Here is a 7,502-nt window from a genome sequence, read left to right as displayed (position 1 = left end):
AAAGAGATGAGGCAGCGAAGACCAAGTGGAGACTGCTGGCCCCAGACTTTGTGAGCTTTGTCCTTTCTTCTCATTAGATCTTTCTGCTGCCTCCCTTCCACTCTCTTCTGCTGACCGCATCCACTCTCCAGTGATGAAAAATGAGCTCCTTACAAGGAAGATCAGCTGTCCTCATGGTTTGAGGGACAGCAAGGAACTAGGACCCGGGAAGGGGGGACAGCATCCTGTGATTGGAAAGAGGAGCCCCGCAGGAGAGAGGTGAGCCGTGGCAACTTCACAGGGCATAAGCAGGTGCTGAATTGTTGCTCATTCATTTCTAGAGCAGTGGTTCTCAACCTTCCTAATGCTGCACCCCTTTAACACAGCTCCTCGTGTTGTGGTGACCCCCAACCGTACGATTATTCCGTTGCTACTTCATAACTGTAATTTTGCTACTGCTCTGAATTGTAATGTAGATATCTGCTATACGACCACGGAAGGGCTTGAGACCCACAGACTGAGAATCACTGTTAGAGAGGCTGGAAAAGAGAGGTAGGAAGAACACAGGAACTAGCGGGGCTAAAAGGGACCTCAGGGCTTCAGGATGGAACAAATTCCCAGACTCCTTGCGTGGAGCCAGACTGAGGAGTAAAGCAGGGAATCCAGACCAGCGCCACCGCCCCACACAGTCCTGTATGACCCTGGCTTGAAGAGCGGGGCAGAGGAAGATTGGAGGTGGGTTTTCACAGGAGTCCTGAGAAGCCGCATCTGCACCGGGCTAGAACAGCCCGCACATAATAGCTGGAGGACTGGCGGGCACAGTGGTACCCGCGGAAGCCCCCTAAGCAATAAGGCATCGCATAGAGTTGCAGTACTGTAGAGGAGCGTGGGTCCTAGTCCTCACGTTATCCTGCGCTAGTCCTGGGTCTCCAAGTCTTCGCTTGTAAAATGGGTGCATTTCATGATGTTCTGAACAAGAACCACCCTAAGGTCATAGATGTCAAAGAGCACTGAGGAGCGTGTCAAGCTCTGAAGGTCTGGAAGGGAATTTTGTGGGCTATCTTGTTATTTTGTATCTGTCTGAGTCAACTGTGCAGCCATACTGATTAGGAGCTCTCTGATCCTAAAGGCCCCATTTACTCCCCATCTGGGCTCCCAGGCAGAGGGCTAGAGATCAACTCCTGCTCTGTCGTTTCCATTCCTGTCCATCCCCTCGGGTTCCTGCAGAACAGTGGTTCCCAGGACCTCGGTGGAGTGCTGCCGGAAGCTAGGCTGCCTGTTTATGGCTACCTCCAGTTTTTCCTAAGCATGTCCTCATCGCCTTCTGTTTCAGATTTGGGGCTGGAGGGAGGGCTGTGGAACGTTAGAAGTGCATGTTTTATATGTTTAATGTGGAAAGTAAGACTTTACACAGATTAAATTAGCTAGGAGGCCTGAGAAATAAGAAGGAGGGGGAGAGACTGAAGTTTTAAGGGTTTTTGTTTCTTCTTCCTTAAGTACTTCAGAGTAAATTACAAATACGATTTTTCATTTCTATATCAATTTGCCTCTGAAACATTAGAACTATTTCTTAAAAACAAAAAACCCAAGGGGGAGGGGGAGGGAACAACTACTATTAGAGCTGGGAATTTTTGCCTTTTTTTCTTTTTTTGAGATGAGATCTCATTGTGTAGAGCAAGTTGGATTGGATAGATTGGATTGGAACTAGAGATTCACTTGACTCTGCCTGAGTGCTGGGATTAAAGGTGTGGCCTTAGGACTGTTTGGTATGTGTGTGTGTGTTGTGTGCACCCATGCATGTATGGTCCATGTAATGTGTGTAGTGTGTACTTGCACACTGTGTATTTGGTATGTATGCATGACGGTTTATGTTTGCTTGTGTGTGGTGTGTGTCTGTATTCTGTACACATGTGTGCAGTATGAATTGTGGCACAAGTGTATAATATACATGGTATAACGGTAATTTGTGTGTGTGATACATATGTGTGACTAAAGGTGTGTGTGTGTGTGTGTGTGTGTGTGTGTGTGTGTGTGTAGGATATGTTCCTTCTTGAGGAAAGGTGAGGGAGGTACTATGTTTGCTTTATTTATTTATTTATGTTCGCCTCTCACTAAGCCTGGGTCTTCCCCAAGCCGAGGTCCTGGAGAAGGTGCAGGAGGGAAGGCTGAGACAGATCCCTCTGCTTCTTTCTCATCCCTGCTCCCCTAAGACATTCAGTATCCATTGCCACGAACTCCATAATCTCTCCTGAGCAACTTGGATGGAACTGAGAACCGAATGTGGTCCCCAGATTGCAAATCAATGCATTCTGAATTAAATATTGATTTCCCCACTTTCCTTTCAAGGAAGTTTCTCGAGAGTAATGAGCTTGCTGCGTTTGTTTTTTTTTTTTGTTTTTTTTTTTTTGCTTTTTAATTTTTCATCCCGGTCCTTAAACACTCTGTAGCTGAAATTCTGCAAGGGGACGGCATGGTCCTCCAGAGCCCACCTTCCTCAGGGCCTGCCTCCCTCACTCTCTCTGGTAACTTTCCTCTCCAAGATGAAATGTCGGTAAGGGGGAGGAGCAGCTCATAAGAACATGACTGTCTGCCATCGGCCCACGGGGCTGTGGCTGGGCAAAGGGCAGCCGCCCGCCTCCGATGCCCCTGGGCTTGGACATCGAGTCCTAGAAGGGAGGGTGAGGCGCCACACAGTCCAAATGAGAGACACAGACTGGGCCTTGCCAAGTGCTTGACTTTCTGGGACGCGCCCAGCCCTCTTTACTCTTCTTTGACGGGAACCCCCAAACCAAGCCCCTCCCCCCACCTTTATGCATTGCCTCTGGACCTACCAGAGCCAGAGCAAGTTATTTATGAGGTCCTGAGGTTTGTAAAGATTACAACACATGTCTCCTTCGTGTGCAACTTGAATTTCAACATAAGCTGAAAGCGAGGCCGATGGAGTCTAGGTTTCCCAAGAGGACAGCTAGGATGTCTTTTTTTTTTTTTTTTTTGGTCTGTATCTGCTTTGCCATTTTGAAAAGAGACTAGCATCCTGATCTGCTTGCACTAAGGCCTCCCTAACCTATCCTGAGAAAGTCACATTCAGACTCTAGGCAGCATCGTGTTGTCTGCCGCTCTCAGGACCCATTCTCTCACCTCTGGGGTACCAGCAGCTTCTGGGCTTCCTGAACTTTCAGTGGGAAAGTCAGCTACCAGTTCTGGCAGCAGAGGAAGAAAACAGGTAGCTCTCTGCTCCCAGAGGCCCTGTCTGGAAAGGAGGCCATTCCGGGATGTCCTTGTTAGCAGAGAAATTGAATTACGGCCCTCTCTCTAGGCTGAAGGCCCTGACTCCACAGAGCCTCCTTCCTGGGCTAATGGAGTGTGGGGGTCTCAAGGTGAAGGTGTAGGAAGGAAGGAGAGTCATGGGCTGGTCTCTGAGATTTAGCTCAGAGCTGGATGTATTCAGAAGACAGTGCAGGACCCTGGTCTTGTATGCTTTGTGCTTCGGTCACCTATGCTGGAAATGCCTGCCCAGACCACGATGTGGCCCAAGGCTGGGTTGGAATGGCAGAGGCATGTTCATTCACTGCACTTCTGACCAATTGTGTGTCTGAGGTGGGATATAAGGTCATGTGGAGATTAAAACAAACAGACAAATAAAACAGCAACAAAAGCCACCAGCCTGTGATCTATCTCCAAGATGCTGGCTTCAGCACCTGGCCTCCGTTACAGTACGGTATGCCCCGGGGCATACTGGGGTGCAGCCACCAAATTCATAGAGAAGAAAGGGAGTGGAGGAGAGGCCACGGTGATACTGTTTGGCTGACACAGAGTTCTGGAAGTGGGTGGTGGCGATGGCCTCAGAGTGTAAAGGTACTTGGGGATGCACATGAGGCCAATTGTACATTTCAACATGTGTCCATGTGTCCACTGGGAGCAGCGGTGCCTTCCCGAACTCAGGAGGGGGAAGCAGAAGCTTGGGAGCCCGAGGAAAAACTACAGAGCAAGGCCTTGTCCCAAAACAAAAGTGGCAAAGTTTATGCTCTGTATATTTTACACAATTAAAGAACTATACATTGGGCCGTATGTGCACTGGAGAAGTTTAAAATACTTTAAAAGTTCCTTTTGGTCAGACAGTGGTGGCACACACCTTTAATCTTAGCACTTGGGAGGCAGAGGCAGGTGGATCTCTATGTGTTTGAGGTCAGCCTGGTGTATAGAGCGAGTTCCAGGACAGCCAAGGCTATACAGAGAAACCCTGTCTTGAAAATAAACAATCAATTAAATTAATAGAAATAAAGAAATTCCCTTTTCTAAAATCACATAACTAGAACTCATCTGGAGTAAGGAATAGGAGATATGAATGGAACCAAAAAGAACATCCATTCATTCATGTCACAAGTACATGTGTGTACACCAATACACGTGTGTAAATACTGTCTTGATACAAAATGGGACAAGAGAGCCCCGGTCCATCCTTCCGGTGTTGATCCATAGAATCTGTTAATTTGTCTGAAATAATGCAGGCCCATGTGCCTTGATTTTGCAGGCTGGGGTTGGGTTTCTCTGATGGACAGGTGACTGGGTGCCATGTGGATGATGTGGGCACAATCTTTCTAATGAACTCCTCATCAGATTTGTCATCTTGGCTGAGAAAACTCTTCTTCTGGAAGGGAATATCTGAGCAAACCAGTTCATGTACTGACACATGTGTCGTTATCCAAGTGTGTCACCAGAGAAGCGCCCTGAGCTGGCATCATAGCCTCACCGCTATGAGGAGGGCACTGCCAATGTTCAAGGTTTAGGGGATGTGGGCACGAAGGACGCCCTCTCCTATGTTTGGACCCTTTTCATACTTACCAGGGCTGCCTTCCAGGATTAAAGGTATGTACCGCCATTACCGGGCAAGGGTAAATTATTTGACCACCTCTATGACTCAGTTTCTTATCTGCAGAGTGAAAATTCTCATCTGCCTGGCGGTTTGCAGCAAGAATGAAAGGAACTCAGGACTGCGAAGCGCTTAGAGCAATGCTTGGCACGGGGCAGGAACTATGGAAGTTGCTTTTAAGCGAGGTTCTGCAAACTCCGGGTGCCATGAAGCTCACTTGGTGACAAATCTCGAAGCCCAGACTGGGGCTCTGCAGTCACCCCCTCTTACCTAAGCTGCATCTCCCTCTGGCCTCTGCTCCTCACTAAGATCTCCACCACCTCCTCTCACCCAGCAGGGAACCTTTCTTCCCACTGATAGATGAGGCCATTGTCGGGGCTGTGGAGCTGCAGAGGCAGGAGCAGGGGGCAGCCAGGTTGCCTGCCTTGGCTGCCAGCCTATGGGTTCCTGGTGGGCTCAGAAGCAAAGGCATGCCAAGAGCAGGCAGATACAGAGTGCCAGAGGCAGATTAATATAATCACTGTATTACCAGCTCCACTCCCTCCCTCCCCCACTCTTCCCTTAATGGTGATTATTATACTTATTAGAGGTTCAGCTGCCAATGGTTATTGATTCTCCCTGCTCTAGCATTTTAATAGGAATTTGGAGTTATTGTTGGTAACGCAAGCCTCAGAGGGCCCCAGGACAGGTGCAGAGCAGGACACAGGAACCCTTTCAGCCAGCCAGGCAAGGTTTCCTCGGGTTCTGGTGTCACACAGGGCACTCAACTCAGACACATCTTGCTTCTGTCTGGCGGCAGAAGAGGGGACTGGCACCTCCTAGGCTAGGCGGACTGGTGCTTCCAGCTGGATATTCTTGGTACCCTGCCAACCTCTCTGTAGTCTGGGAAGGTTCTGTGCCCCTTCACAGTTACCTGGCATCCCCACAACGTGTCCCCGGCAGCGGGGACAGTGGGTGAGCTGAATATGTCTGGGTGTCTGTGGAGACCGGAAGAATCACTGCAGAGTGACATTATGGCCTAGGATGTGACCGTGACACTCTGAGCAGAGCTCAGGTAGGGGTGAGAACGAGTTCATTTCTGCCAAACCCTTGTCGCCTGTCGGGCATGGTGTTGGGAGCTCCTCCTCACATCCACATTGGTTCTCATACTCACCAGTCTTTCTTTAAACACATCACTAGGCACATCGGACAGACATGGAGACCCGGATTTACTCAGCTGGGTCTGAGCAGTGGCAGAGCTAGACTTAGGTCTCACATTTCTATGGATACTAAAAATGCCGTTTTACATATGATGGAAAATCTTCCAGACCTGTAGGATGTCAGTACTACACCACATGCGGTCTAGACTCTGTTTTTGTTTTTTAAGGCAGGATCTTTTTATGCAGTACTGACTGTCCTAGAATTTGCTATATAGACCAGGCTGGTCTTGAACTCACAGAGTTCCTCCTGGCCTTTCTCTGCCTCCCGAGTGCTGGGATTAAAGGATTAAACCACAACACCCAGCTAGATTCTTCACATATGAACCCAAGAAAGGTAGGCCTGTGCACTGGTGGAAACACCTGCCCAGGGAAGCCCCGTGCCTCAGTTCTGGCTCTCTGTGTGCCCTCTGGGTCCTCTTTCCATTTGTGTGCTGAGGTAAAGCAACCCTGACAGACTGAAGGCCTTGCCCACTACACCCCAGAGGGCGTTGTCAGACTTGAGATCCTGTCCCGGCATCTCTTCTTGTCGAGGATGTCATTATGTCCCCAGCTCTATTCCTGCAAGTCATAGCCACATATAGCCCTGTACCAAGTGCAGAGGGAAGAGCAGGCAATAAAAGTCAAATGAGAAAATCAATACATCAAAAATATTAAACATTGTGAAAAAGGATTGCGTACAGTCACAACAAATGGATGTATAATGCCAGCGTTTTCGGCTCTGCAGAAAAGAAGGAGCAGGTTGCGCTTTCCCAGTTAAAAGTGACTACAGGCCTTTGTGGTTGACGATGGTAAACTTCAGGTCCGACTGGATCCCCACGTGCTGCCCAGGCTAGAGGGGCTGGGATAAGTGATGTCCCAGGCAGGCTATTTCTGAACGTCTGTACTAAAAAAAGCCCTAGAAGCCTGGCCACCAGCATTCTAGTGCTCTCTAGACACCTGGGTCCCTTCAACCATTGGAGAGAAAACAGGATGGAGGAGAGCTAAGGGCCTGGCACACCACTGTGCCCTGGTGAGGGTCCCTTTTGTCCACAGGGTTTGCGGAGGGCTCTATACTCACTTCCATCTCTCCTGCATCTCCAGCCCCCTTCAGAGTCTGATGTAGTGAGAATCATGTCGTCATGTAGGCCTCACTACCCTGACCAGCTTGATTGTTTTTTTCCCCCTCTGACTTTTACCCTGCCTGAATGCCCAACTCCCAAGGTTCTGCTGGCAGACTGGTTCTGGTGCCTTCAACGAAATTGCTTACATGTGCTGTTGCTCCTGTGGGCATGTCCAGGGCTGTGGGCTGGTCTGGCCTTCCTTATTTTGTCTCGCCCACCCTCAGGTTGTGCCTCTGGTCTTGGAACACTGCTCTCTTGACCCCCATCTCTCTTTCTTTCTCTCAAATGTTTTTATTAGCATAATTAATTATACATAATAATGGGCTTCTTCATGATGACATTTTCATTCTCTTT

This window comes from Myodes glareolus, chromosome 5 (assembly GCF_982192425.1).
Source record: "Myodes glareolus chromosome 5, mMyoGla1.1, whole genome shotgun sequence".
Lineage (NCBI taxonomy): Eukaryota > Metazoa > Chordata > Mammalia > Rodentia > Cricetidae > Myodes > Myodes glareolus.
Note: the sequence above shows the minus strand (reverse complement) of the source record.